A 27,633-nucleotide genomic window follows, 5' to 3' on the forward strand; every position below is an offset into this window, starting at 1 on the left:
AACTCCAGTTCTTAGCCCTGTGTCTGGCAAACAGTAGGGGCTTAATAAATGTTAGATTCATAAATGAATTGCCTCTCAAACAATTACGTGGAAATGAGATTATTGTCCGTGGACTAACTTTGTCTCTAATAATCTCACACTTCGTGAGAAGGATCTTGGACATGTATCACAATTGACATTTTAGGAGGTGATCCCTGGGTCCTTCCCACCTCTCCGGCCTCCATCAGCCAGCCACTTCCTCCCTCCTGGGCTCTGTTCTCACTCCTCTCCATCCTGGGATATGGAATGGTCCTAGCCCGCCGGCCCTCCCAGGCGTCTCATCACCCCCACTCGCCACCCCGCGCCCCGGCTGCCCCTTCCTCCAGCCACCCCTCGCCTCCTACAACCACGCCCTCCCCGTGGGCGAGATCACCTGTCACTCCGCCGCCGCCTCCTCGGGTACCCTTTCGCCCCCCTTCTGCTCCCCCTCCTCCGCCACCTCCCCCAAGCCCTCCCCTGCCCCGCCTCCTCCCACCCCTTGGTGTATATAGTAAAGGCTGGGCTCCGCACGCAGACACACACTCGCCCGGACACAGGCGCACACACGCTCACGCACAACCGGCAGCGGCGGCGGCGACAGCAGCTCCGTGACAGCGGCGACGGCGGCTCCCACCGCTGCGCATCCTCTTCAGGCGGCCGGCGGCGAGGCCGGACCCGAGAGTTCCCGCACCCGCGACCACCCTGCGGCTTCCTGGAGGCGGCGGCTGCGACTGCGAGGTACCGGCCGCGCAGCCCCCTACGGGTCGGGGTCCCCCCCGCCCTCCCCGGGCGGACCTGCCACTGGACGCAGGGGGCGCGCCGTGCTGGGCGCGCCTGGCAGGGCCCGGCGCCCGGGGAGGGGCCTGCTCCTGGGGGCAGGACGGCGCCCGGAGGCCGGGGCCAGCGGGGAGGGCCGGGCGGGGGCGGGGACGCACAGGCTGAGGCCGCCACCCGTGCGGCGTCCCCGGGTCCCGCTCCCGCTCCCGGCGCCGCGCACTGGCCGGCGGGGCCGGGGACGGCCGGGGAGGCGGCGCCGGCCGCCGGGCGGGGGCCCCGAAGTGGGTTTCGGGCCGCCACCAGCGCTGGCACCCGGCGCAGAGGGCGGCGCGCGGCAGACTCCGCGCCTGGGCACCGCACGGGGCCGCCTCTGGCTCTGCCGCTCTGCCCCGGCCCGGAAAACCCGGCGCCTTCCAGGCCCTTCGAAAGATGGATTCTGTTGACGTATCTGGCGGCCCTGGAGAGCCGGGTGGAAAGTTGGGTTTTGCCAGATCGCGTTGGGCTCGCCTTTGTGACGCTCAGCCAGCCCCGCAACCTCCTGGAGCCGGGTGAGTCTGCGTCGGCGCCCCGAACGCCCTCGTGCCCCCCAATGTTCAGACCCAGGGTGGCCGCAGCGGCTCAGGCTTTCTGCCATGTTAGGCACCGAACAGCGTTCTCGCTGCATTTTTGCGTGCGTTTCCGCGATGTCTTTTGCTGCGGAGGGAGTTATTGCTTGTCGCCGCGTTGGCTTTTTCGGGGTTGGGGTTGTGCTCTGTGTGTTTGCTTGTTTGCCGTTTAAAGCCCGACTATTGTTCCGGATATGCTCCGCCTGGGTGGGGAAATGGCATCCCACCACAGTTGCCTGCGAGGGGTAGAAATGTTGCCAAACAGCTGCTGCTTTGTGTTTCCCTATCAGAAGTCCCTGGAGTAGGTTTGGGGCACGACGGATGGATGGAGAGAGGGATGGGGCACGGAAGAAGAAGGTGGCTTTCGAGAAGCGAATTGTCACCCACCCCGTGGCACGCAGTCAACCTCCTTTTCTGCCTGCCAAACTTTTATGAATATTCCTTTTGTGGCACGGAAGCTTAATGAATTCAGCCCAGTTTTCCAGGGAAAAGCAACCCGGCTTTAACAATGGTTTGAGAACTTAATCAATGAGAAAGGCAGGGGGAGACGGAGGAGGCGCAGACACCATATCGGGGATGTGCTGCTTCTAGCAGAGTCAGGTGGGGGAGAGGTGGGCAGGGCAGGGCGCAGCGCCGGGGTGGCCGCGTTCCGGGAACTATCCATAGCTCTTACCTGTGCTGGCGGAGCCACCCTTAGTCTTGCCCCACCACCTCACCGTCGGCCCCGAACTCGGCGACGGCGCTTGAGGGGCAGCTTGCGGCAGTGCGCGGGCTGGCCCCCCTCATCTGGCGTTTTTAAGGATGTGTAAATATTTTGCTGAGGATAAGTGACATCAACAGAATGATATTCCGCAGAGCCCGGGTGTGCAGCGATGATAGATAGATACGGCCAAACAAAGTTTTGATAACCGCGAATTCTCATGGCTCGCTCTGTTTCACTTGAGTCTTTGTTTTTGTTGGTTTAGCATTCTCTCTCCTCCTCTGGTGTGATCCCTTTATTTAGCTGATTCTTGGAAGCTCCTCTTTAGAACAGAGAGAAAAGCAGCCAGCAGGGAGAAAGCAGTTTTTAGCCTTGCGTGCATAGGGCAAGGTTTGCTGTGCTTTTCCCAGGGGATCTTTCCCACCGTTTTCTAAATGTCCCTCTTCTTCCTTTGGAGTCATCAGAATTGGTTCTTGCTTGACTAAGAGACTTCTGATAACTTTGAAAATGTGTGGTGATGTGCCTTTGTTACAGTAGATGGGTGGCAGTGTGGGTAGAGGACAGGGGGGAGGCCAGCGGGTGGGAGCCACACGCCCGGGAGCAGCATTATGCCCCCACGCACTTGTTTTCTTCTTAAAAGGGAACATGGGGAGCTGTGCCACTTTCAGAAGCTGGGGATGGGCTGCAAGGTGCACATTCATAAGCCCGGTGGCATCCCAATTTCTCTGCCTCTTAGAAGCCCAGAGAGGCCATCTACTGCCGCACCCCCTCCCCCACACACATATACACAATATCTTCCAAATGGGCACTTTCGTTCCATCCTATAAGATACACTCTAGAGGCATCAGCAAGGCGGCCAGGGCACAGTGAACCAAATGAGACTGGAACTTGGGATACCGGCCGCTTTGGCACCAGCACGGATCAGCCAAGGCTGGGGAGCCTTTATAATGTAAAGAAGCCCCAGACCTCCAGCAGTGAAGTTCCGCCCAGGAAAACCTGCCCATCTCGGGATTAAAAGAGAAAACAGCTTTCCCCGTGATGCCAGTTGCCAGTGTGAGAACTTGGTTGGTGGGCAGTTGGGTAAGAACTGCAAAATAAAATGTCTGGTAGCCCAAAAAACAGCCTCCAAGATGAGGCCTCTGAAAGGCAGGAAAGAAAAAGAAAAGGACGGGAGGCGTTGAGGTGTCGCTGGGAGTCCATAGCACTGAGAGATAGATACAGCACTAGTTACAATGAGCAGAAAACTGGAAGACACTGGCCTCCCCCAATCCATTGTACCCAGCATGCAGATATTCTGGATGTGGAGATAGTCACATACAGTGTGCTCTGAATCTCCAGTCAGAAATACCAAGTGTCTATTCTCTTGCTCCTTCTCTAACCTTAGATTTGGGGGAGGAGGGTAGTGGAGGGAAATAAATTGGGAAATGATTTAACATTTGCTGTTGCCCTCTGTCTGCCAAACTCTTCACATGAGTGTAACAGTGATGTGATGGAGACATTCATTATTTTACAGATAAGGAATCAGAGGCTCAGAGAAATTTCCAGTCACATGTCTGATTCCAGACTTTAGTGGTTATGATTCAAAGGGGCAACATGTTCCTCTACCCCTTCCCCAAGTCTCTTATTTATTTCTCCCAAAGGCCAGAGTTCTCAGCCTCTACCCATTCACAAAATGTGGTACCTAAGGGTGAGGGCAGCCTACCAGTGACACAGCCAGTCACCCAGGGTGCATGCTTATATGCCAAGTAGATAAATCCCAAATAGTCCTGAACTAGTTCAGGTGGAAAGACTGTGCCTTTTCATCTTGGAATACCCAACACCCAACTGTTACTTAATAATTAAGAGTTGAGTTACTACATGACGGAGCTGGTGGAGCTGGTGGAGTGAACGGTGATGGGGAGGGAGCTGTAAGTCATTGTCAAGGGAGACCCAGCAGGGGGAAATCTAGAGATATGTATGTTTTGTTGTGGACGTGGAGTTCCTGGTGTCATGCCACAGTTCTACCCCAGGGCAGTTCCAAGCTGACAAGTCCCTGTGAGATGGTCAATCGCATCTCCATCTTGTGGCTGAGGAAACTGAGGCTGACACAGATGAAGTAATTAGCCTGAGGCCCATAGTGGGACCAAAGGTGGATAAGGAATTTCTGACTCTTAACTGACTGAGATGAATAAACTCTAAATAAAAATGAGGTGGGGTCTTGCTTATACAACTTCATTGTCAAAGTTAGTCCCTCAACCCCCTTCCAACCAGATAGTAGCCTTAACCCCCTAGAAATTTTGGAACCACTGGGAGAGCAAGGATTTGAATCCATATATGAGGTATTTTGATGCTGCTGCCTCCCTTATCAGAATCCAAGGGGCACCTCAGAGAACCAGGCTCTCCAGAGGGGGGAAGATAGCTAATTGCACTCTCCCCGGCATAAAAGCCTGTGTGGCATTCTGAATTGAGCTTGATTTGGGGATTAGGGTGACATCCTTGCTGTAAAGTTGGCAGCTCTTGTCTTTGGAGACTGCCTCTGATTATCACTTCTCTCTCCCACCTGATTGTCTGCCCAACACCTTCATTTCATTCTTTCCACACTCAGAGTGTTTCCTTTGTGTCTCCCAATTTTTGATAAGCCCCTCAAATCTACCACTCTCTTGTGTTCTAATGGCCTCTGATGAGGAGGTGATTTTGGTGGCTATGTTATCACTTCTGTATTTCGCACGTGACCCTCCTCTCTCCAGCCACGAACACACACACAAACACACATGCACATACAGACACAGGCGCATGTAATTTGATCGTGTTTCTGTATCTGCTTCGCCAAATTAGATTGCAAACCCAGAATTGTTATTGAAAGAACATATGTGACTTTGGTGATCTTCCGTCCCATCCCCTGCCTTAAACAGATCAGAAGAGCTGAGACGGAGGTGGTTCAACCAGCAGATGCCTTGAATAATGGCTATACTCTCACTATGCAGGCATGGGCCCTGGGCCTTTCTTAAAAGCTCATTTTAATCTCCACTTAGAGGTAGGACTGGGGGCTCCCAGAACATCACAATCCTTGCAGTTCCCATTTCTGCTGTCATTCTTACTTCAATAACTGTGGTCCATCCTGCACTCACCTGTCACTCTTCTTCCCACAGCTGGTTTGGTCTTTCAGCACAGCACTGTCTAATTGAACTTTCTATGATGGTGGAAATGTTCTTTATGTCTGCACTGTTCCATACAGTAGGCACTAGTCACATGTGAAAGGTAGCTAGTCCAAAACAGAATGTGCTATAAGGATAATATATGCACAGAATTTTTAAAATTTAGTACCAAAAAAGGATGCAAAATAGGTCATTTACATGGTGAAATGATATTATTCTGAATATATTGGTTAAATAAGTGATAGTATTAAATTTAATGTCACCTGGTTCTTTTAATCTTTTTAATGTGCCTGCTAGAAACTTTAAAATTACATATATATTTCTATTAGCACTGCTCCAGCTCAAACTAACTACCAACATGTGCCTTCAGCCTCGAAGCACCTCCAGATGTTTTGGGGGGACATAAACGCTCTCTGCCTCCATGGCAGATGGGGGACATTAGGCTGACTCTGTAGCCACAACAGCCTGTCATTAGGTGACTTAGACTTTTGGTAGCTAAGGTGCTATTTTGGGGATAGTCCCCATCAAGCCTGCTCATGAGCATGTTTGTTCAGTTAAGTTCTGTTAGGAATGTGGGTTCCTGAAACTTAATGGAGACGAGAGCAAGGAGAGGCAGGGCTGGCTGGAACAAAATCACCCTTTTCCTTTCTTTTCCTTCCCCCTACCCTATGCCAGGTCAATGCCCTTGTCCATTGGTGCACTGTCTCCTGCCTGAGCAACTGACACCTGCTCTAGTAATACCCTTCTCAGGGATTTGCTTTGTGAATAGTGTCCCAAGTAGACTTTCATACTGAGAGTGGGTTATTTGGGGTTGGGGCCAGTCTTAAAGAAGAGAAAGGAGAAAGGGGACACACGTAGTCATTTTCTGACCGTTTGATGAAAGCAAGATCAAGGAAATCAATATAATTTCTGTGGTGAGAGACAGAATAAATGCAAGGAAGCCCAATTTCACACACCATGGTGCCAAAGATGAGGAAACATGACCAAGGGACAGTTCAGCGGGGTAGGGGGAGGATCCCAGGGGCACTGTGGTCTTCCTGGGCCCTTCCCTGGGCTCTTGGGCATGGCCCAAGTAGACAGAAAGAGCTGGAATAGTGAACTTGGAGCTGTGGTGATTTATAGGTCAGGCGCCTGTGGCTCTGGCTCCTGAGGGGGCTGCCCCCACAGGGGACCCTTGGCTGACCTCCTTGAGCTCCTCGGAAGGAGCTGGTTTTGTTTCCCAAGGCAGAAGCAGACTGTTTACTGGAGCACAGGAAGAATCCGACATTCTGGCGAAAAATAATTCATTAACAGCCAGGGTATTACCAGTTCCCTGGAAAAGCTCCTCCAGCTGCACTGTAGCAACTGTTCTTTTTCAGCAGCAGAGTCAGGCCTCGCTGGCAGCCAAGACTGGGCGTGGTTGGGCGTTTTCGTTGTTGTTGTTATTGTTATTTTTGCCTTTGTGTATGGCCGCTTTTGCTGTGTATAATTCAAAGGAAGGAACGGTGGCCTGGAAGGGTTGAAATGCTATAGCTGTCAGCCATTCTTTCCTTCATGGTTTAAGCCTGGAAGCTCTAGGCTGACTCTAGGAACATACATTTTTCCTGACCAAAGCCCATCCCCACGCTGGGGACATTGTGAGCCACACAGAATGTTTTAGAACTAAAGGAATTTTAGAGAATCTCAACACCTGCTTTTAAGACCCTCTGGAAACAACTGGCTGAAAGACAACCCCCCACACACACACAGACACACACACACACACACACACACACACACACACACACACACACACACACACACACACACACCAGGCAGAAAGTCCTGTCTTGGCTGTGTGGAATTCTTTGCTTACTATTAATTGGCACAGTGGGACCAAAGTATGTGATTCATCATCCCAGTTCTGAGGGCATTTGGAAAGCCAGGCAGGCATAACCAAGAGAATGGGCTGCATGTTTTGCTCACTAAAAACTGATTGAATCTACAGTAAATAAAATGGAATGGTTCAGGAAGCTTTTTATGCTCTGGAAAAATCTGCTTTAGGAAAAGGTTTTGTCTGCTTGTTTGTGTTTTAATGCTGCTTGCTCAGAAATGTGTACCCAGCTAGCAAGAAATGGGAAAGAATGGCATTTCCCCTTGTTTTAGTTTTTAAACTCCAATTGCAGGTTAACTAAGATATAATGTATTGATTTTGGTTTTACATGGAACATAACTAGATAATCATTTTATTTTATGAGATATTAATTTCCATCCTTAGACTGATGAAATATGCATTTAAATGCACCATACCTACCCCCACCGTGGTCACAGTATTTCTTTAATGTTCCTACATTCAGATTGAGACACTATTTCCTTTATTTTGAAGGAGTAAATATGTTCCTAGTTGACCTTAGATTTCAAAGACAATGGGGTCTTCTCCCTTTGATGACTGCCAAAGATAAGAATATTGAAGACCAAGCATGCTTGGCTTTATCGATAGCACAGTTTTTCCACCTTGGCCCTATTGACATTTTTGACATTTTAGACGAGATCTTTCTTTATTGTGGGGAAACTGTCCTGTGCGTTCATTGTAGGATGTTTAGCAGCATCTCTGACCTCTACCCACTAGATGCCAGTAGCATCCCTCCCCCCCCCACACAGTTGTGACAACCCAGAATGTCTCCAGACCTTGCCAAATGTCCCGTCTGGAACAAAATCACCCCTGGTTGAGAACCAGTGGTCTAGACCAAGATTTAGTAACTTGTGCTTTTGGGAATATTCAATTTGAAATAATAAATGATACAGTTTCCCCCTCTGATTTGTATATATACAATTCGTAGGGATGATTAATTAACATTTGGAAGCAGGTCATGTGCCTGTTCAATTCTAAGGTTGGTAGAAGGGTCTATAAGCTTGCAAAAACACAGAGGTTTTGTTTGTTTGTTTGTTTGTTCAAGGCAGGCAATTGAATAACTCATAGGTAATTGGGAGGCACAATATAATAAATGGCTTCTCTGGCTTTTCATAAAGAGAACAGGTTTATTCCTCCCTAATTTCTTTTTCATATGCACCTGATTCCAGGCATGCCTTTAAAGCCACCAGACGTCTTCCTCTACCCCCGTCCCCTCCCCACTGTCATTTCTCCTGTAGCATCTTAAGCCTGAGCCAATTAATTTAGCCCCTGAGTGCAGTCGGGAGAGCTTTGCTCACAACACTGGAATAGACTCATTTCAGATTGGTCAGTCCTCTGTCTGCCACGCATTTCAGTACTGTTGAGGGAGAAAGTCAGTGGTGGCTAAATAGAGCATTTTTCAAGATTATTGGAACTTCAAATTCAGGTGGTCTCCACTACCCCTCCCAACTTTTGTTCCCCTTACACACATTTGTTTCCTTGCAGCAATTCTCCTTACGAAAGAGAATGTTATCAGGGCTCCCTTAGTTACCTCAGACCTGATAATGCCTGCAGTCAGCAGCAACAGATGAAATGCTACCGCTGGGACAAGCCCTTAGCCATCATCTTTCTGGTGGTTCCTTGAAACGCCAGAAAGGAAGGGCATGCATTCACAGGGAGGGTGTCATTCCTTGCCCAGGCATGGAAATGGGATAGGCTCTTGGGGTACAGAGGGAGAACCAAGAAGGTGGATCACTGACACAGGAGAGTGTCCCGGGGTCAACCCTGCCCTGCCCGTCTTCCAACTGGGATGGGCATTTGGGGGGGACTGGGTATGGGCAGGTGCTCAGTGTAGACATCAGTGGTGGCCACTTCATTCAGTAGCCATCCAGGGTTAGGTTAGGTGGACCTTTTTTCCAAAGAGTGTCTGAAGGAGTTTGGAGTATCGTGTAGAGGAATTCCTTTGCAAGCTTAGCCAGTGAGGAAAGACGGGAAGGTGACTGTGGAGGGGTTTGCCAAGGCAGCAGGAGACCTTCTATTGGTGACTTCTAGTCTCACTTGAAGAGTAATTTGACTCTTCCATGTCGTTGTGAAGGAAGAGGCAATGAACTGGCAGACTTCCACAGCGTGCTGGGTCCAGGCAGATAAATAATTGATTTGCTGCACGTGACACTTGGTCATTCTAAGTTGCCAGCCCCTTGCAGGCCAGGATTTGAGTGATGGTTGCAACACTGGGAGAGGAAACAGGATCATAAATCTGGGCTTTGGAGGCCAGTTTTGTGATGCTGAGGCCACTGGGGCCACTGCTGTGTGCTGCAGAAGCAAACAGGCCCGCGTGGTATGTTGTTCCTCAAAATAATGGCAATGGATGTGGCTGTGAAAAACATTTAGGCCCTTGTCATAAAAATGCAAACAGTCTTCCTGCTATAGGGAAAAGCTAAATAAACTCTATTGCAGCTGTATTAAATAGAAACAGATTTGAAAATCGGGTGGGATTTTTTTGTTTTTGTTTTGTTTTTTTTCTGAGACACTTATTTATAGCAGGTTGGGCAAAGGCTGCCACTATCTTTTGCGACTCCGGAAGTGTTTTCCAGATGGTCCTTGCTGTTTTCGCTTTATTAAGCTTAGCTGAACACAGCCTGGCTTGGAAAGGTTCATAGAAACGGGTGTTATTTTTTTCAGATTACAATGGCCATGGATTCACTAACAAATCAATGAATGGGAATGGATTGAGGCTGTGCTGATGAATTTCCTTTTGCATTTTAGAAATAAGAAAAATGTCAAGGAAAGCCCAAAATAGGGGTGCTGTTTCTTCGACTATATAAACCAAAGCTTTGAAAACCGTACGGGGTTACATTTTCTATTAACTTACATTTACTTTTTTTCTGAAATAATGCCCTCCTCTTTGCTAAAACTCTACAACGTTATCGTTTCCTTTCCAACATCTAAACAATATCCAGATACATTTCAGATTGAGCAATTAGCTCTGGCTGCAATTTCCTTTTATGAAAAAAAATCACTAACCCACTAGACTAAATACGAAATTATTGAATGTGAAAATATCAATATGAGACCATTTGTTCGAAGATCCTCTGTGGCTTATCACTTGCATTTTAAGAAGGCCAGAAAAGACTGGTTTCATCCTGCCTTTCCATGTTGGACACACCCACAGCAGAAACCTCAAGCTTTGTTTTTGCTCTTATTAGCTTGGCAGCTGGATTTGGGGTCATCAGAGCTGATTCTGACAGCCCAAGTCACACAGGGAACCATTTGGGAATGTCACATAAAGCAGTCGTCCCTACAGACCAGGCTTGTGGACCACTGCTTCCATGGGACAAAATTTCTACCCATTCATAGTGAAATGTAAGAAAAATGAAAATGTACCGTTTCCTTTTTTTTTTAAGCTAAACCTTTTCCATTTTACAGAATTGCCCTTTATTCTAAAACGGTCTTTCCCACTTCTCTTAGTGTTAAAATCTCTTTTGTTAATGATCAAGATAGGACATGACATTTGTGGTTTAACATCTTTTTTAGACAGTCAGAAGTTGTCCAACTCCTGTTGGATCCTCCAATTTTTAAAAAAATATTACTCATCCTGAACATTAGAAAAGTCTGGGAGTCACCCTGGAGACCTGAGTGGATCAGGAGGGGGAGACTTTATGATCATTTCTAAGCCTGAAAAACCAACCTGAGATGTCCTGTTCCAAGTCCCTTACCTGACTCTCCTGACCCATCACCCACAGAGTGCTGGCTTTGCCCACAGTTCCTGTGAAGAATGGAATTGCTTCAACAGAAGACTCGGAAGGGGAAAACTGGCCTCTTGGACATAAAGTCTGAACAAGCAACCTTAATGCTGGGAGCCTGTTCCCTTTATCCTTGGCTCTAGATGTCAGCGCTGCTGCCAGTTCCCGGAGGCTCGACGCCCCCCCTCTTGTCCTCGGCCCTGTCCCCCTGCCACCAGGAGCACAGGCCTCCACGGCTCGCTTGGGTGTGGCTCCAGTCTTCTCACTGCTCCACCTGACTCCTGTCTTTGCTCCCCCAGCTGCTATTCCTCTCACTAAAGCACCCTTGTAGCCTTGTCGCCCTAGCTCAAGAACATTCAGTGACTCTCTTTCCGAACTAATCAGAATAAAATGCTACATACGAAGCGCTCTTCCCGTTCTCCCCCTCATGACTGGCCTTCAGTAGGGAGGATGTCTCTGGGTTGTGCAATACTCTGGGCTGGATTTTGTTTGTTTTCTTATATGGGGGGAGGTTTGCACCAAGGTTACAGGATCTCTTGGGCATCTTTGTAGATGAAGAACACTGAAGCCTTTGGTCTAATGTAATGGAACATCCCAGGGATTATGACATTAGTGTTGTTTTTTTGTTTTGTTTTGTTTTCATAAAAAGATAATCCCCCACAAAATGAGGCTCTCTGGCTTCGAGAATTGTAGCCTTACTACAAGTCTCTTACATACTGCTTCTGGATCAGGATGCCACCTTTCTGGCCTGCCAGCAAATGGGTATTGCTTTGGGATGGTGCTACTGGCTTGTCCTGCTGAAAGTAAAGCCACTTACATGAGCTCTAAAATTTGCAATGACAATGTAGTGGAAGGAGTCCATCATAGCCAATGCAGACTGTCCATCCCATTAGAAAATGTCTGCAATGGCTGCTCATAAAATCACAGTAGCAGTAATATTACCTATCATTTATCAAGCTCTTGCTATAGGTTGGACAACTGTACCTGGTAATTTACATTTATTATTTTATTTCCAGCTCCAGAAAAATCATATGAGATAAGTGCGTATTATGAGATTAATTTCATAAAGGAGGAATCGGGGTTCAGAGAGGGTTAGTAATTTACACAAGGTCACACAGCTCATAGGAGGTAGAACTGCGGTTCTATACAGCCTGGTTCAATAGAACTTTCTGAAATGATAGAAATGTCCTACACTGTCTAATACGGTAATCACTGGCTATAAGTCTCTAATGAGCACTCGAGTGAGTGACTAATGTGACTGAGGCCTGACTTTTTAATTTTGTTTTTAATTAATTTAATTAAAAATAGTTTTTTCTGGGCCAGCCCGGTGGCTCAGGCGGTTGGAGCTCCGTGCTCGTAACTCCGAAGGTTGCCGGTTCGATTCCCACATGGGCCAGTGGGCTCTCAACCACAAGGTTGCCAGTTCAACTCCTCCGAATCCTGCAAGGGTAGGTGGGCAGCGCCCCCTGCAACTAAGATTGAACACGGCACCTTGAGCTGAGCTGCCTCCCAGATGGCTCTGTTGGTTGGAGCGCGTCCTCTCAACCACAAGGTAGCTGGTTTGACTCCCGCAGGGGATGGTGGGCTGCGCCCCCTGCAACTAGCAACGGCAACTGGACCTGGAGCTGAGCTGTGCCCTCCACAACTAAGATTGAAAGGACAACAACTTGACTTAGAAAAAGTCCTGGAAGTACACACTGTTCCCCAATAAAGTCCTGTTCCCCTTCCCCAATAACATCTTTCAAAAAATATTATAAAAAAGTAGTTTTCTCTTAATCCTGCTGGAGTGTACAGTCAGTGGTGTTAAGTGCATTGTTCTGCATCCGTCACCACCAGCCCTGTCCAGATTCTCTGCATCTTGCAGGCTGAATCTCTGTGCCCATTAAACAATAACCGTTACCCCTCCCCACGTCCCTGGCCACCACCCTTATACCTTCTTTCTTTTTTCTTTTTAAAAAATTTCCCCTTTTCCCCCACATCCCAGCCTCTGGTAGCCACCATTATACTTTCTGTTACTATGAGTGGCTTTTTAAAAGATTCCACATTTAAGTGAGATCATGCAATATTTGTCCTTCTATTTTTAATTTTAAATGTAAATTGCCACATGTGACTGGTAGCTACTGTATTAGACAGTGCAGCTGTAGAACAAGCTTGTTTCACTATCCCATTCTGCCCCTCAGCTCCTCACGTTATATGCCCCTCTCCTGGAATGCCCACCAGCTTGGCATTTTTCTTCCTCCCTCCCAGCCCTACACAGCTCCTCCCACTCTCAGAGGCCTGTAGACAGGTGGTTCTCAGGCTTTTCATGTGCATTAGTATCACCTGGAGGGCTTGTTAAAAATAGATTCCTGGGACCCACCTCCAGAGCTGGTCTGGAGTGAAGCCCAAGAATTGGCATTTCTAGCAAGTTCCCAGGTGCTGCGGATGCTAGGACCTTTGGTTGTATATTATCCACCTGGGCTTAGGGACCTGCGATCCAGCTGTTACCTCTTGGTATACAGATGGCAGTGGTCACTTGCTCACATCAGCTGGGAGAAGCTTCCTTCCTGCTACTGTCCTGGGGACCTGGACAGTCCCAACTTTATTTAGGCCACAGTTAGGTTTGGTCACTCCCTTGGCAGTTGTTCTGGAATACATTCATTTTAATTTGGGGCCCCTTGGGAGGGGATAGAGAAGCCAGATGGGGTGAAGGAAGAGGCACCATCTCTAGGAATTGCCTGACCACCCTGGTGATGTAGGGCAAGCCCAAATAGAGGGGCCCATTGGTTGTCTGATCTGCTGTTCCCTGCAATTAAATGGTGACAGAAAAGTTAACTAGGAAAGAAAAAGAAAAGTGAAGCGAGTGAGGCAGACAGATAAAGAAGCACAGTCCCCCCATGTCATGCGGGGTGTTAGGTGGGGTCTCTGCTCCCGCTCCCCACATAAGAACACAGGATATGGTGAGGCCAAAAAGGAACACCCACGGAGCCATAGATAGGGGAGTCACACCACTATATTCTTGCTGGCAGCACTATAGTCTCACTGGAGGCTGGATCCACACTGTCCGCAACCCGCCGTCCTAACAGCAGTCCGCGCTTGCCAGCCACCATCTTCTTGCTAGCCCACATTTTTCTGCTAGCGAAGCGATGGCAGTTATGTTAGTGGCCAGTGGCTCACTGGTTACAGCTGACGGCCAACTAGCCACAGCTGATGGCCATCTGATCACAGTTGATGGCCACTTACTACCTGAGCCAGCACCTTTCCACGTGAGGCCGAGAGCCTGGAAACTGCACTCCTGGCTCTGTCCCCACAACAAGTATTCATAAGACTACTTTCATGAGTAACCTCAGCTATTTCTTTACATCTGCATTTGTTTTTAAACAAGAACAACATTCTCAGTACTGATGAAAGCTAGCTCGAAAGTCCAGGTGGCAAACATGACAGTCTACTTCCAGGCAGCCTTCCGGGACCCCTTGCCACTCACACCCTTTCGTCTCCGTCTCAGGGCATCTGCCCTGTGCTCTCCAAATGAGCCAAGAGTTTAATTAAGGTGAAGATACAATGGTGGACAGTGTGGCTCCTGCTTCCTGTGTCTCCAACACAGCCTCCAGTGAGACCATAGTGGTATGACTCCCCTATCTATGGCTCCGTGGGTGTTCCTTTTTGGCCTCACCATGTCCTGTGTTCTTATGTGGGGAGCAGGAGCTGAGACCCCACAGGCTGCCCTGCATGATACTTGTAAAGTAAGAGTAATGTGGAATAATTTTTTTCCTAAGTGTACAAATCTGTTCTTTCTGCCCCGGAACCTGTGCCTTCTTCTTTTCTCTCTCTGTTTTTCCTTCTTTGTTTTTGTTTTGGTTTTTGAGAGTGGGAATCATGTTTCTTTGGGGGGTGGGCAGGGGTCTTGGTCTTAACATTCACTCTCTTGAGCCAAGCAGCACTTCCTAAAGTTCATTTTAATCACCATCTACAACATCCCGGCCCTTCTTGGTTCTTGGCACTGTGCTCTGCAGCACTTAGATGCTGATAATATAATATGTTTAATAAAAAAAAGTACAAACACACAAATTTCCCCCGGTTTGTTTCCAAAAGCAAGTCTTCAAAGGCATGAACTCAAGGCCTCATTTCTCTTTTTACATGGGCCCCATCCCCATTAATCAGTGGTGAAATGAAATATCACATTCTTTGCTTTGAGTACTTCTATCTTCCCACTTAGCTCTGTGCCATCCATCACCCACCGAGAGCTCAGCAAATCCTACCACACCAGTGGGGCCCTGGCCCTGGGCTCTCATCTCTGTACCACCACTCGTGAGGGGACGAGACCCATCTTCCTCTGAGCAACCAGACCTACTCTGAACTCCATCTCAGATATTTGGACACATAGCTGTTCACCCCTCATCTGTGTGGGATCCTTCTTTCATATCTGTTGTTTGCCTCCTCTTTCTGTTGTGGCCAATGCCAAATGCCCCACACTTTTCACCACTTCTGTGGACGGGGTGAAGCACTCCAAGTTCTCCAAATCCATGATGGAGCTGAAGCACCTGGCCAGGAATTTAATATATGTGCTCTCACTTAAACCCTCAGTAATGTTTAGAAATAGCTATTAAGCCTTGATAATGAGCTTGGACTTTATCCTGAGCAGTTTCACAGAGGCCCGCGATATTATCTACTTTATGTGTTTGGTTTTTTTTCCCCTAGTGGAGAATGAGCTGGGGTGGGAGGGAAGGAAGACCAGAAAGGCTCTGTTGCAGTAATAATCCAGGGAGAGCAATGAACTTGAACTGAAGCATCGTACTGGCTGTGGATGGGGAGGTAAGTGGTTGGATTCTAGAAGTATTTAGGAGACTGACTCTGTAGGACGTGGTGATGCCTGGTGGACAGAGTAAATTATGACAACACCCTGGTTTCTGTTGTTTAGGCCCCTGGATGGGCCAGGGAACTCAGGAGGGAGAAGAGATTGGGTACCTGGGCCCCACCTTCCTTTGCAGCCAGGGTTGAGGCAGCCCAGACCTAAGTGAGTGGTCAGAAAACCTTGGCACTGACCCATGGAATCATGTAAGCCCCAATTTCTGAAGGGAGTATGATGAAAACAATAAAGGGACAGAAATGGGGGATGGGGTAGAAAACCTGATAGACAGTTCACAACCAGGAGCACATTCAATCAGTAGCTTTGAATACACTTTCCAAGTTCATATACTTTAAATAGGCCTGAATTTGTAAGCAGCAGGGGGAATGGGGGGATTCTGCTTCAGGCCTTTACTGGGCCCAGCTGGAGGAGAGGAGTTTGGCTGGTGGCCTGGCGCTAGGGTCACCAACTCTCCTGGTTTGCCTGGGATTGGGATTGGTGCGGGGGAGGTTCCTGAGACATAGGACTTTCAGCTTTAAAACCTGGGCAGTCTTGGGCAAATCAGGATAAGCTGCTTACCCCACCTGCCAGGGGAGCAACATGGACAGCTGGGCTGGTCAGGCCCAAAGCAGTGGAGACCCAGCTGAGCCTGGAGACTTGGTGTAGTGATGCTGCCACAGCGCAGAAAGGGAGTTTGAGAATGGGAAAAGCAAGAACATATCCCAAGCCCTTTCAGATGGTTTCTCTGGGTCCCAACAACATGCTTTTCTTAAAACAAGGGCCTGAAAACTCCATTCTGCTTTCCTTGAAACTAGGCTATGCCTTGTCTTCTTTGTAATCCTGCTCATCTGAGGGAGTCACCGGAATTTTGGGTGACTTTCAGGTGACTGAACTAACTCTTTAGTCCTTCTGGCATCTGGGACCTGCAAGTCCTTAACCAGGCGTGGGAATATTTTAAACTGGGTCCTGGGTGAGCAAAACAGTTTCTTCACATACGCATTCCTACATCCTTGAAACTATGGTTAGGAAAGACTTTTTTTTAATGAACAGCAAAATGCAGAATCATTTGTAGTAGTGGCCCATTCGGATCTTAATTTGCAAAGCAACCCTAGCCTTCCATTATTCAAAAATTTCCCTTCCCCATCCCTATCCCAACTATTTCTCTTGCAAAATAAACCTCAGTAAGTAAGCAGACAGCATGTTGTAAGTGGTAGGACAGAAGAGCCCTGAAATAACTAGCTAACTAAACAGATTTTTCCTGTGAAGGCCTGACCTGGCACAAACCTTCAGGTACATTTAGAAATGCAGAGAGAAACGGAGAGTGAGGTGACACGGTCATGTGACACCAGTGACAGGAAATAGTGTCAGTCCATTCTTGTGGTGGACAGCAGCAGCAGGAATAAGGCAGAATTCAGTGCAAGGAAATAAAAGAGAAAGGAGAAAATGTGAAGAAGGATGAGATTCCTGTGGCCATAGGGCTCCAATAGTGAAAGAGTGAGAAAGACTCCAAATGGGACTTGGGTCTTTGGAAACAGCCCCCAACAGTAATAACCTGTCCTACCATGAGTCTGAGAGTGAAAATGAGCTTTGTTATTTCCCTGTGCCCTTCAATATCACGTCACAAGGAGTAGATATTAGTTATAGCAAAATGGCCTACAGTATATTTTTTCCCAAGTATAAAGGACAAGGTGGGTAAAAGCTTAAACACTAGCTAGTATCAACATTTTTAAAAGTCTTTCTATTTCACATACACTTTCAATAGGTCAGAAGTTTTAAGCTGTGGGAGGGTCTGGCTTATTCTTTTCTTGGTAACGTTTGATTTTTAAAGCTAGCTAAATGGATGGGAGAAGTCCTAAAAATGATCCTTCGTGGATTTTTATTTTCAGATTTTTGTCTAAAATCCTAACATACGTACAGAAAAGTGCACGTGTTATTAAATATACAGCTTGAAGAATTTTCACAAATAACACACCCATGTCACCGGCACCCTGATGGAGACAGGAACCACATTAGCCCCCAGCATCCCCCCCATACCCTCTTCATTACTCATCACCAACAGTAACTACTGTCTTCCAGCAGCATGGATTAGTTGTGTCTCACGCAAGAATTTTTCAAATGTATCTTTGTGTATGAGTACCAGGGGGGAAAAAAAGTTCTTGTAATTTTTTTAGGGAGGAGGGAAGACATTTTGTAATGGTTTCCTTTCTCTGGCTGCTCCGAGTTAGGCCTATTAAACATGAAGTTTCCGTTGGTGCAGGGTTTGGGGGCAGACTTGTCTCTGCTGCCCAGAATGATGCCCAGGCTGTGAGCCAGTAGCCTGCCCTTGGTGCCACCTCTGCCAAAGGCAGCCACCAAGTTGGCCTTATCTGCCCATTAAAGCCTCTGTAGGATCTTGCAAAAAAGACATGTGTCCGGAAGTATTGAGGACAGGACAACAAAATGGCCGAGAGTCTCCTGAATGTATTGGCCTCCTGGAAAGGAAGGCCGGGTATCACCACTAAAACAGCATATCCGATGTGTTCATTTTCCCTCATCTTCAAATGAGGGTGTGATTAATTTCACTTCCTCATCCGTTTTGTCATAGCTTTTGGTGTGCTTTCTGCCCCTTTTCCTTGTTGCTGCAGGAGGCAAACAGGATGAGTGCAGGAATAAAACTATGGAACATATTAGGTTGGTGCAAAAGTAATTGCGGTTTTCACAATTGTTTTTAACCTTTTAAACCACAATTACTTTTGCACCAACGTAATACATCATAATGTGCCTGGAGCAGCATCAGAAAAGAACTTATTTGTTCTCCTGGGCTATGTAGTGCTGAGTGATTGAATGCTCGCCAAGCTGTCAGTTTTATGAAACAAATTCCCTAACCCCCCTTGGCCCAGAGCTTTGCTCAGCCTGAGATGGAAAAGAAATAACTTTTAATAGAAAACTCATTGCTAAAATCTAAGATAAGATTTCAGAGTTACTTCTCTCCTAAGAATAAAATGAAATGCCGAAGAAAGCATTTGACGGAGGACTCTTAGGGAACCTTATTTCTCAGATGTTGGTTAACAAACTGCTAAGAAAAATATTTAGACCTTCATGATTCATAATGCATTTTTATTCCTAGTGTGCTGGCCTGTTTGTATACACAGATGTTTCCTGGGGTCCTTCTATCATTGCTTCTACTTTTTCTGAAACAATATTTCTAGCAGGAAACAAAATGTTACGTTAAGCCCCTCACAGACCCTGTTTGAGTGAGGGTATTTACATTTCTAGATTTGGTACTTGGTGGGGGAGGGGATGGCAGCAATCTTCTTTTATTCAAAAATACAGAAAATACTTTTGATAAAAAGATAATTCAATGAATCCACTATATCGAGAGGTTATTAGAAAATTTTTCTTTGGCTTCTAAATGAGACCTGGCCGATTCATCCAAGCACATTCATTGCTGAAGGGACTGGGCGGCTTTTTGGTCTCCCCTCTCACTGTCAAAGCTGCTGAGAGTAAGCCTGCCCTTTCATACAAACGTTAGATGTGTTTGACTGGCTTTTACGGATTTTCCAAAGCATTGTTCTCACAGAGCTGCAGTTTCCTTTCCAGTACCAGGAACACGGTGGCAATGCAGCTCACCAGCCCAGTTTCTCTGCCACTCTTAGGAGCACATGGAAATCAATTAACAATAAAATCCATAGGCCAGTGTACTAAGGAAGGAAATGAGGTTTTACACATCAGCACTTTTCAAAAAAAAAAAAAAAAAAGATGAGCCTGTCTTAATTGAAAAATGGCACAATGCCCTAATGAAAAATTAAGCTTCAGGATTCAGTCCCTAATATCTCAGTGATGAGTGTATATTTCCTCCTGTGGCTACCCCTGTGAGAGAATTCTGAAATAATCAGGCAGTGTGTTGAAATAAGATATCATATCACTGGGTGTGACTAGAGGAGCGAAGCATCGCCCTGTCTGGCTGATTTGTCAGTTACTGCCTAAATACCAGGCGAGAAAGTTTCTAGTTCTTTGGAGTTTTAGTTTCCTTAATATTTTAGTACATTTTGTTTCTTTATGATTATAAAAGTAATACGTACTTATTTTAGAAAATTTACAAATACAGAAAGGCAACAAAAAGAGGATAAATATCATTTGTAGTCCTGCCATCCAAATATCACTATCACTGTGTTTGGTTCGTGTCCTTTATCTTCCCCAGGAGTTTAGAAGGTATATGCCACAATTGAAAGTCATCTTGTGCTTAAAACCTCAAGAATGAAGGTGTCTATTTTGTTACCTCTCTTGTGTGTGACAAAAATTGGGGGCATATTTACTTCCCCCTCTTCCACTGCCCCCGTGTTAGGCAGCCTATCCTACTTTAAGTCATACTCCTTGGGTGTTTAAAAAAGTAGCCAACAGTTTTCGAAGGCTTTTTATGCCAAGAATCATCTCATTCACTACCCTATCCCCAGCACCTAGAACAGCGCCTGGCACCTAGCTGTTGCTTGATAAATGTTGAATCGATGAATGAGTGGTTGAGAGTCCATCCTCACATGACTTCCAGGAGGTGAGCACTGACTCCTGAGGCCGACCTCTTTCCTCCTTGCTTTGCCACCTCTCCCAAGCAGTCTGATGAAGCCATAGGTCCCCCCACTGTCCGCTGGGTCTGCTTTCCCTGGTCTTCCATGTGGGGAGGTAGTGAGGGGTGGCAATGAAAAGTGCCCAGTCTTTGAAGTCAAACAGACCAGATACCCAGGCCTACAGATTACTACATCATGGGGCAAGTGTCATTATCTCTCTGGGCCTCAGAGATGCCATCTGTAAAATGGGCAGTGGTGATACTTGCCTGGCAAGATGAATGACAAGTATGCACAATGCCTGGAACGTAGGAGGGATCCCAAATCTGCAGCTACTAACATGGTTCCCACTTCTCTTTCCAATGACAGCATAAATAAAGAGCCCTTGGGGCCCCAGAGCGTTGCCTTTCTCTTCGTATTTCCAGTCAGTTCATGTAATGAGTATAGGCGACTCTGATGAGTTACTTGATGCTTCTGTGCCCAGTAATCAGAAATGGCAAAGAATCAGTGGCCTTTCTAATAACCTGCACTTCCACTGCCATCACACGTTCTTCCCCTGCAGCAGGTGTCTTGTTGCGTTGTAACTGTGTCAAGTAACGGACTCCCCCACTAGACAGTGAATGGGCCTGCCACCTCGGTATCCTCAACCTGGGACCCACAGTGCTATAACTAAGGAGTCACTCAATATAGATTTATTGAATGAATGAAAATATCTTGTTGGGCACATCTTGCTCTATCTCAACCACACCTGTGGGTTTTCCACAATCTTCTGGATGACAAAAGCAAACCAGACTGGAATTAAGTCTCTATAGACTTCTATAATCTGTAATGTAAGATTCTAAGAATCTATAATGTAACCTTCTGACAGACAGATGCTTAAGTAGTGGTTCTGCAAAGCACCAGGTTAAGGAAAACAAATCGTATTTCCTCTTAATTCCCATGATTAAGTCCATGGATTCGCTGGCTGCAATATAAGGTCCTTTAGGAGAGGAGGGGTAAAAATATGGGCACAGTAAAGCTCCCGCCTGCAGCTTTTAGTTTGAGTTATATGTGTATTGGCATCTTTTTCACACAGAATCTGATGAGTTGGCATTTATTTTTGACAACATCTCAAATCTTGTGAAAGGTCAGAGCTAGAGGTTGGTGTTGTTTTTTAGTAATATCTCATATGGTAGCAAGACAGCCTTGATAATAAAAAAGAGAGGTTTAAAAAGATATCTTCCTAGCGTTCTTCCAGAAAACTAAAAAAAGTTCAACAAAGAAGAGCTTCGGAACTTCCCAGGGCAAAGACTTCCTTGAGCATTGGCATTTTGCAGACTGGACCCAAACACAGTCACTGGAGTGTGTTTCTTCCTGTAACTTACTGGCAGCAATTGCAGGTTAGTCCCTCAAATGTGTTTTGTTCGTCTTCCCAGGCACCCAGCCAGCCTACATTTCCCAGCCTCCCTTGCAGTCTGTGTGGCTGAGTCCTAATAGAATGTGAGTGGAAATGACGTGTGAACCTCTGGTTCAGTCATAAAAGTTTTCCAGGTTTTCCTTCATGTTCTTTTCTCATCCAAGCTGTCTGGGATTGAGCCAAGTCCCTGGGTAACCATGGAAGGTGACAGCCTCCTTTGCCGAGGGAGGATCACTGTATGAAATGGAAGTGCCAGGTCTGGAGCTGCTACCCTAGACTATTTCATAAGCAAGAAATAAGCCCCCATTAGTGAGCCATTACAAGTGTGGAGTGATTTGTTAGGCAACCTATCGTACCTTAACTAAGTCATACACCGTGGGTGTTTTAAAAAAGTAACCAACAGTTTTCAAAGGCCTTTTATGCCAGGAATCATTTACGTTATTAATAATCTCTTCAGCAGACCTGCAAAGTTACCCTCATTTTACAGCTGTAGATACCACTCCAAGTGGGAAGGGGATGGGTATTCCGTCCACCATGATGGCCCCCAGGGTTGGTACAGAGGATGGCGCTGAGTAGGCTCTCAGTGAGGTTTGTTGATGATGGAGGAAAGGAAGGCTCAATGAGGCAAGGTCACATGCCCAGGGCCCGTAGCTGTAAAATGCTGGACCCACTGTTTCATCCAGGTGTGCCTGGCTTCAAGATCCAGTTGCCTCTGAGTATCTGTAACCCAAGGCTAAAAAGAATGAGTGGGTAGCCAGTGATGGGGCCTTAGAAAAAAAATGTTAGTTTTTCATCTTGTATTTCTGATTGTATCAGGGTGATCACTTCATAGACTGTGTAGATGCCTGACCACAGCACTGTACACCTGAAGCTGAAGTAGAATAATACTGAATGTCAACTATAACTAAATATATTCACAGGATGTAAAATATAGCTTGGGGAATATAGTCAATGGTATAGTAACAAGTACACACGATGTCAGAAGGGTAGTAGATTGAGAGGTTATCACTTTGAGGGAGTACAAGTGTCTAATTGTTTTGTACACCTGAAACTAATAGAAAATTTAAAAAATGAAAACATAGACATCCAAAACAAAGAAAGGAACAACCCTCTGTAATATTATCAGAGAAAACTGGTACAATATTGGTTTTATTCTTTAAGTTCTTAACATATACACACATTCAATAAAAATTAGTTCACTTTGTGTATACAATATCTATATTCTCTCCCACCCCATGACTTTTTCCGTTATTTTCCCCTTAAATAATTTTCTTGCACATTATTTGCATGTCAGGACATACCAATCTGTGTTATCCTTTGCAATGACTGGTAATATTCTGTGTAACGATCTGTGATAATTAACCAGTTCCCTCTTGGTTGTCATTTATGTTGTTCCCAGGCTTTACAACACAAAAGAGCAGCGATAAACATGCTGTGCCTCTCTCTGTAGGGTAGAATCCTAAGAGGGCAATTGTGAGGACACGGACAGGCATATTTCACTGTCTTCCACATGTGGACACCTACTACTAGGTAAGGTCCAGATGGTCAACAGATATTGAAATGGACTCAGTGGGTTTAGTTCTTCAAGTTAAGGTGGCAGATAACAATGGAAGAAAGGGTTTCTAGGATCTCGCAATAAAGCCGGTTTGCTCCAAGCCGGTGGCAAAGATTAATGGCCAGGAGTCACTGGCGTCCCAACAGGATGAGGTAGCACATTCACACTGTTGGTTGGTTTCTCTGCAGCCTCCTGGTAATGAGGTCAGTGATGTCTGCAAGACCAGGGCTGAGCTGGGCTTCAGGGAAGACACTGTCTCACACTAAGAAATGAAACAAGGCTTCCTCTTGGAGGAGGGGGCCATGGCCAGTAGGCCAGAGAGAAAGGGAGGAGAGTATAGAGCCATAGGCACAAGGTTTCTGCAGGGACCGAGCTGAAGGTTGCAGGACAGTCATTCCTCAGAACTAAGCATAAACCTGATGTGCCTGGACAGCTTTCGGGGCGAGCAGGCGGCTCTAGGCAGATGTCTTTGTCTGTGGGCACAGCTGTGTGCTCTCTGAGACGTCCTGTCCATGAGGGATGTTCCTGGAACGATGGCAATGATGATAATGATGATGACAGTGGCTGTGGTTGGCAGCAGGAGGAGGGAGATGATCACCCAGACAGCGCTGAAGCTTAACTAAGCTGGATCTGCGAGAAGGCTGCCTCCCAAGGGCACGCGTTTGTGTGTTGGCATCTTCTGTGTTTGTGTGCATTTATCTGCAGTGTGACGTGACTGTGTATGTGATGTGTGTGTGTGGTGTGTAGTGGATGTGATTTCTGTGTGTGGTGTGTAGTGGATGTGATGTGTGTGTGTGGTGTGTAGTGGATGAGATTTCTGTGTGTGGTGTGTAGTGGATGTGATGTGTGTGTGGTGTGTGTAGTGGGTGTGGTGTGTGTGTGATGTAATTGTGTATGTGATTTGTGTGTGTGGTGTATAGTGGATGAGATTTCTGTGTGTGGTGTGTAGTGGATGTGATGTGTGTGTGGTGTGTAGTGGATGAGATTTCTGTGTGTGCTGTGTAGTGGATGTGCAGTGCTCTGGGACATGTGGTGTATGTGGATATGTTTGAGGGGGCTCTGATTAAATCCCCCAAGGCACCCATGGGGCCTACCAAAGGCTCCACACTCTGTGGGCTCACTTTGAGTTTTTCCTCCTGCCTTCCCTGTTTCCTGTGGCAAAAATGCCAGCTTTACCCAAGAGAACCCTCTAGACCATTTTCTCCCTTAGGAAGCCAAGCTCTAGGGAAGCATTTATGTTACCGCTGATCATAGCATTACCTGGCAGAGTTAGAGAGAGGGAAGCAGTGTTCTCTAGAACTGTCTTACTTTGTTTTACTATTCTTTTTAACTAATTCTATTTTATCTTTTTATTGAGATACATCTAACACAGAGTGAAGTGCATGGAGTGTACAAATCTTGAGTGCTGACGGATTTTTACATGTGTATACACCCATGTAACCACCCCTCAAATCAAAATAGAATCAATTTCCAGCACCTCCTAAAGCTCCCTTGAGCCCTCCCTTTTCCAGTCAGTATCCCCCGAAGGCAAACATGATTCTGACTTCTGTCTCCATAGAATAAGTATCTCTGTTCTAGAATTTCATAGAGGTGGAATCATGCAATATATATATAATCTTTTGTGGTGGGTGCTTTCACTTAGCACAGTGCTGTAAGATCCAAACATGTTACCTCATGTACCAGCAGTTCATGTCTTCTTATTGCTGTGTAGTCTTATTGTATGGATGTATCCCAATTTGTTTATCAGTTCTGCTGCTGATGGACATGGGGGGGGGGTTTCCAGTTTGGGGCTATTGCAAATAAAGCTGCTGCAGACATTGTTGAGCATGGCTTTTGGTGGCCATATGTAGAGCTGTCTTAGTGTTGCCTGTGATAGCATTTGACAAATACAGAGCTTGCAAAAATCAAACAACAACAAAACCACGAACTTACTCCAGCACGTTTCCCAGGAAGAATGAAGCATTTCACTTGCAAGCAGCTTGTCTTGAATCTGACTACTACGTGGCCTTTGGGAAAAGGGAGCATCACATATGGGAGAGTGGCAGGCTCTCTGGAGACTCAAAGCTCTGCTGCTCAACACACATCATCTGTGAGGATTGCAGTATTTATGGAGCCAAGTTTCCCAGTGTAAAAATTATTCCTTGGGGGTAAATTGGGGTCCTTCGAAGGGCCACTGACTGCTGCAGTCTCTGGGCTGCGATTTGGGCTCCAATGCCAAGATTTTCTCATTGGGAGCCCCCACAGGGACTGGGTACAGGCAACTTCAAAGATGCCCAGTTTAATTTGAGGGAGGTCAGACCTTGAGGAAATCCGACCTGTTGTCTGATCCCGGACACCAGGAGGAATTTCAAAGAGCCTAGAAAGAGGAACGCACTGGTCTGTTCCTACACGGTGGTCCTTCTCAGATATTTTGGTGTCTGCAGCACTTAATCCCTTGATCGTTTCTCTTCAGAAACTCTAGGGGCCAATCCCTGTGTCCCTGGCATTCATTCCACCTACCTGTGAGCTCACCGCCACCCCCTGCGGCCCTTGGTGACAAAATGTCTATGCTAGCCCTGGGAGCAGGCATGGCTCAAGTGTTCTGCACATAAGAGGTGCTGAAGTTAGTGTCCTGGGGTCAGCCCCCAACCAATGCCACAATGCAATTGTGAGATAGATACAGGAGCTTTCCCTGTCCCCCAGTCCAGGTCAGCAGGGGGGTAGCTCTGAAGTTAACTCCCTGAGGAAGTGATCTCTGGCTGCCCACAGCAGGCACCTGCTCCTTAAATGCCCTGTCTGCCTACCCTCCCAGGCTCACCTCCACCCCCACACCCCAGCAACCAGGACCCTCCTCCTACAAAACTATGTGCATTCAAGTCTTTGTCTCAGGCCCTTTTTTGGGGCGGGGAACCCAAATGAAGCCATGCCCCTCCCCGAGAAAAAAGGATCTCTGGCACAGACATGAATTCCGTCTGGGAATTTTGCAAATTCCATGGCATCTTTTGTATCATGCACGCAAGGGGTCAGCCAAGCCACCGCCAGGTATCTCTGCTGTGGAGAAGTTTGAGATCGGCGGCTAACACAAGCGAGGACAGCACTAAATAGTATTTAATTTTCAAGCTGCAGTGAAGGCAGGCAGCCTTCACCTCATTGCTCCCTCCCTGTCAGCGTCACTCCCAGTACTGTGCATGACAGATGTGACACTGCAGAAAGGTGTGGGTAAATGGAATCATTGAAGACACCCGCTGAGGGTGGGGGGAGTGGAAGGGGGTGGGCGTTGCTATTTAAGGGGATTCCATGCCATTCTGTAACCTTGAGGAAAATGACTTATAAAATACAGAGCGAAAAAGAAAAAACAAAAATTGTATCTCTGTCATGGTAGATTGTTTCCTTAAAAAAAAAACAACAATAAAATCAAATGAATAGTTTTGATTTGTTGGGGGCCTAAGTGTCCTGGATGACTTTTTCCTTTTGGTTTTGATTTTCCAAAATGCAGTTTTGAGTGTGAACGTTTTTATTTAATTTTTTTTATTTTTTATGGTCTTTATCTTAGTGCTTTCTTTTTTGTTTTTTTTATTAGTTTCAGGTGTATAAAGCAACATGATGGTTAGACATTTACCCCCCTCACAAAGTGATAATGCCCCTCCTCCAATCTCCTACCCCTCTGCCATCGTATGTAGCTGTTACCGTTCCCTTGACACTATTCCCTTGTGCTGTACTCCCCCTCCCATGACTATATATATATTCTTATAGTTGATATACAGTATTATTCTACTTCAGCTTCAGGTGTACAGTGGATTGGTCAGGCATCCACACAAGTCTGTGACATGATCCCCTGATAAGTCCAGTGCCCATCTGGCACCTTACATGATCTTTATAACACTGTTGATTATATTCCCCACTCAGTATTTTAGGTGTGAACATTTTTAAAAGAATTCTAAGATGAATCCTTTTGGGGAGGGAAAAAAATCAATACACAAAGCAATGTGTCCAGTTTCTTTGTAATCTTTTCTTGGAAGGGTATTTTTCCACATAATTTAGGGGAACAGAGGAGGAAGGTAGAGTTTGGGGCCGAGAACTATAATTCGATATAACATTGGATGAGTTGAGTTTGAGTTTGCGTTTCTGGGTGTCTAAACACACGGCCCCATCTCTGTGGGGCTGGGGGGACCCGAGGCGCATTAGGGATGGCAGGGTGGCACTGCAGATACAGACAGTTCATCTGTGGGGAGGGCATAGTTGGAGCAGCAAGGATGTGGGGGAATTTGAAGGCACAAAAACTCACTCTACAGGGTCAGATTGATGGTGCATGCTGGGGATGGCGTGTTCTGGGTTCTGAAGGACTCCCTATTGTGGGGCTCTCCTCCTCAACCCCACATATTTAGAAGCATACAAGCTGTTTAGTTATATTTTATTAACCTTTCCCCAGGTCTGTGTTTGCCTGGGTTGATCCAGCACACATTTTCTAATCGTTTTGCTGTTTCACTGATTATGAAATTAGAAGCCTCCCCTCT

General features: G+C 46.6%; 1 protein-coding gene across 6 annotated transcripts in view; it reads left to right on the top strand.

The window, feature by feature from the left end:
• The first annotated feature begins 512 nt into the window (after positions 1-512).
• Positions 513-27,633, top strand: part of RAI2 (retinoic acid induced 2) — a 61,468-nt gene continuing 34,347 nt past the window's right edge. Inside the window, exon 1 of one of the 6 annotated variants that reach the window (XM_081042809.1) lies at positions 513-756. The gene's annotated coding sequence lies outside the window, so the exon portion shown is untranslated. Of the gene's footprint in view, positions 757-946; positions 1,344-27,633 lie in introns of those variants that run through there. The other 5 variants (XM_081042805.1, XM_081042807.1, XM_081042806.1 and 2 more) reach the window with 5 other exon arrangements.

The sequence above is a fragment of the Rhinolophus hipposideros genome, assembly GCF_964194185.1.
Source record: "Rhinolophus hipposideros genome assembly, chromosome: X".
NCBI lineage: Eukaryota > Metazoa > Chordata > Mammalia > Chiroptera > Rhinolophidae > Rhinolophus > Rhinolophus hipposideros.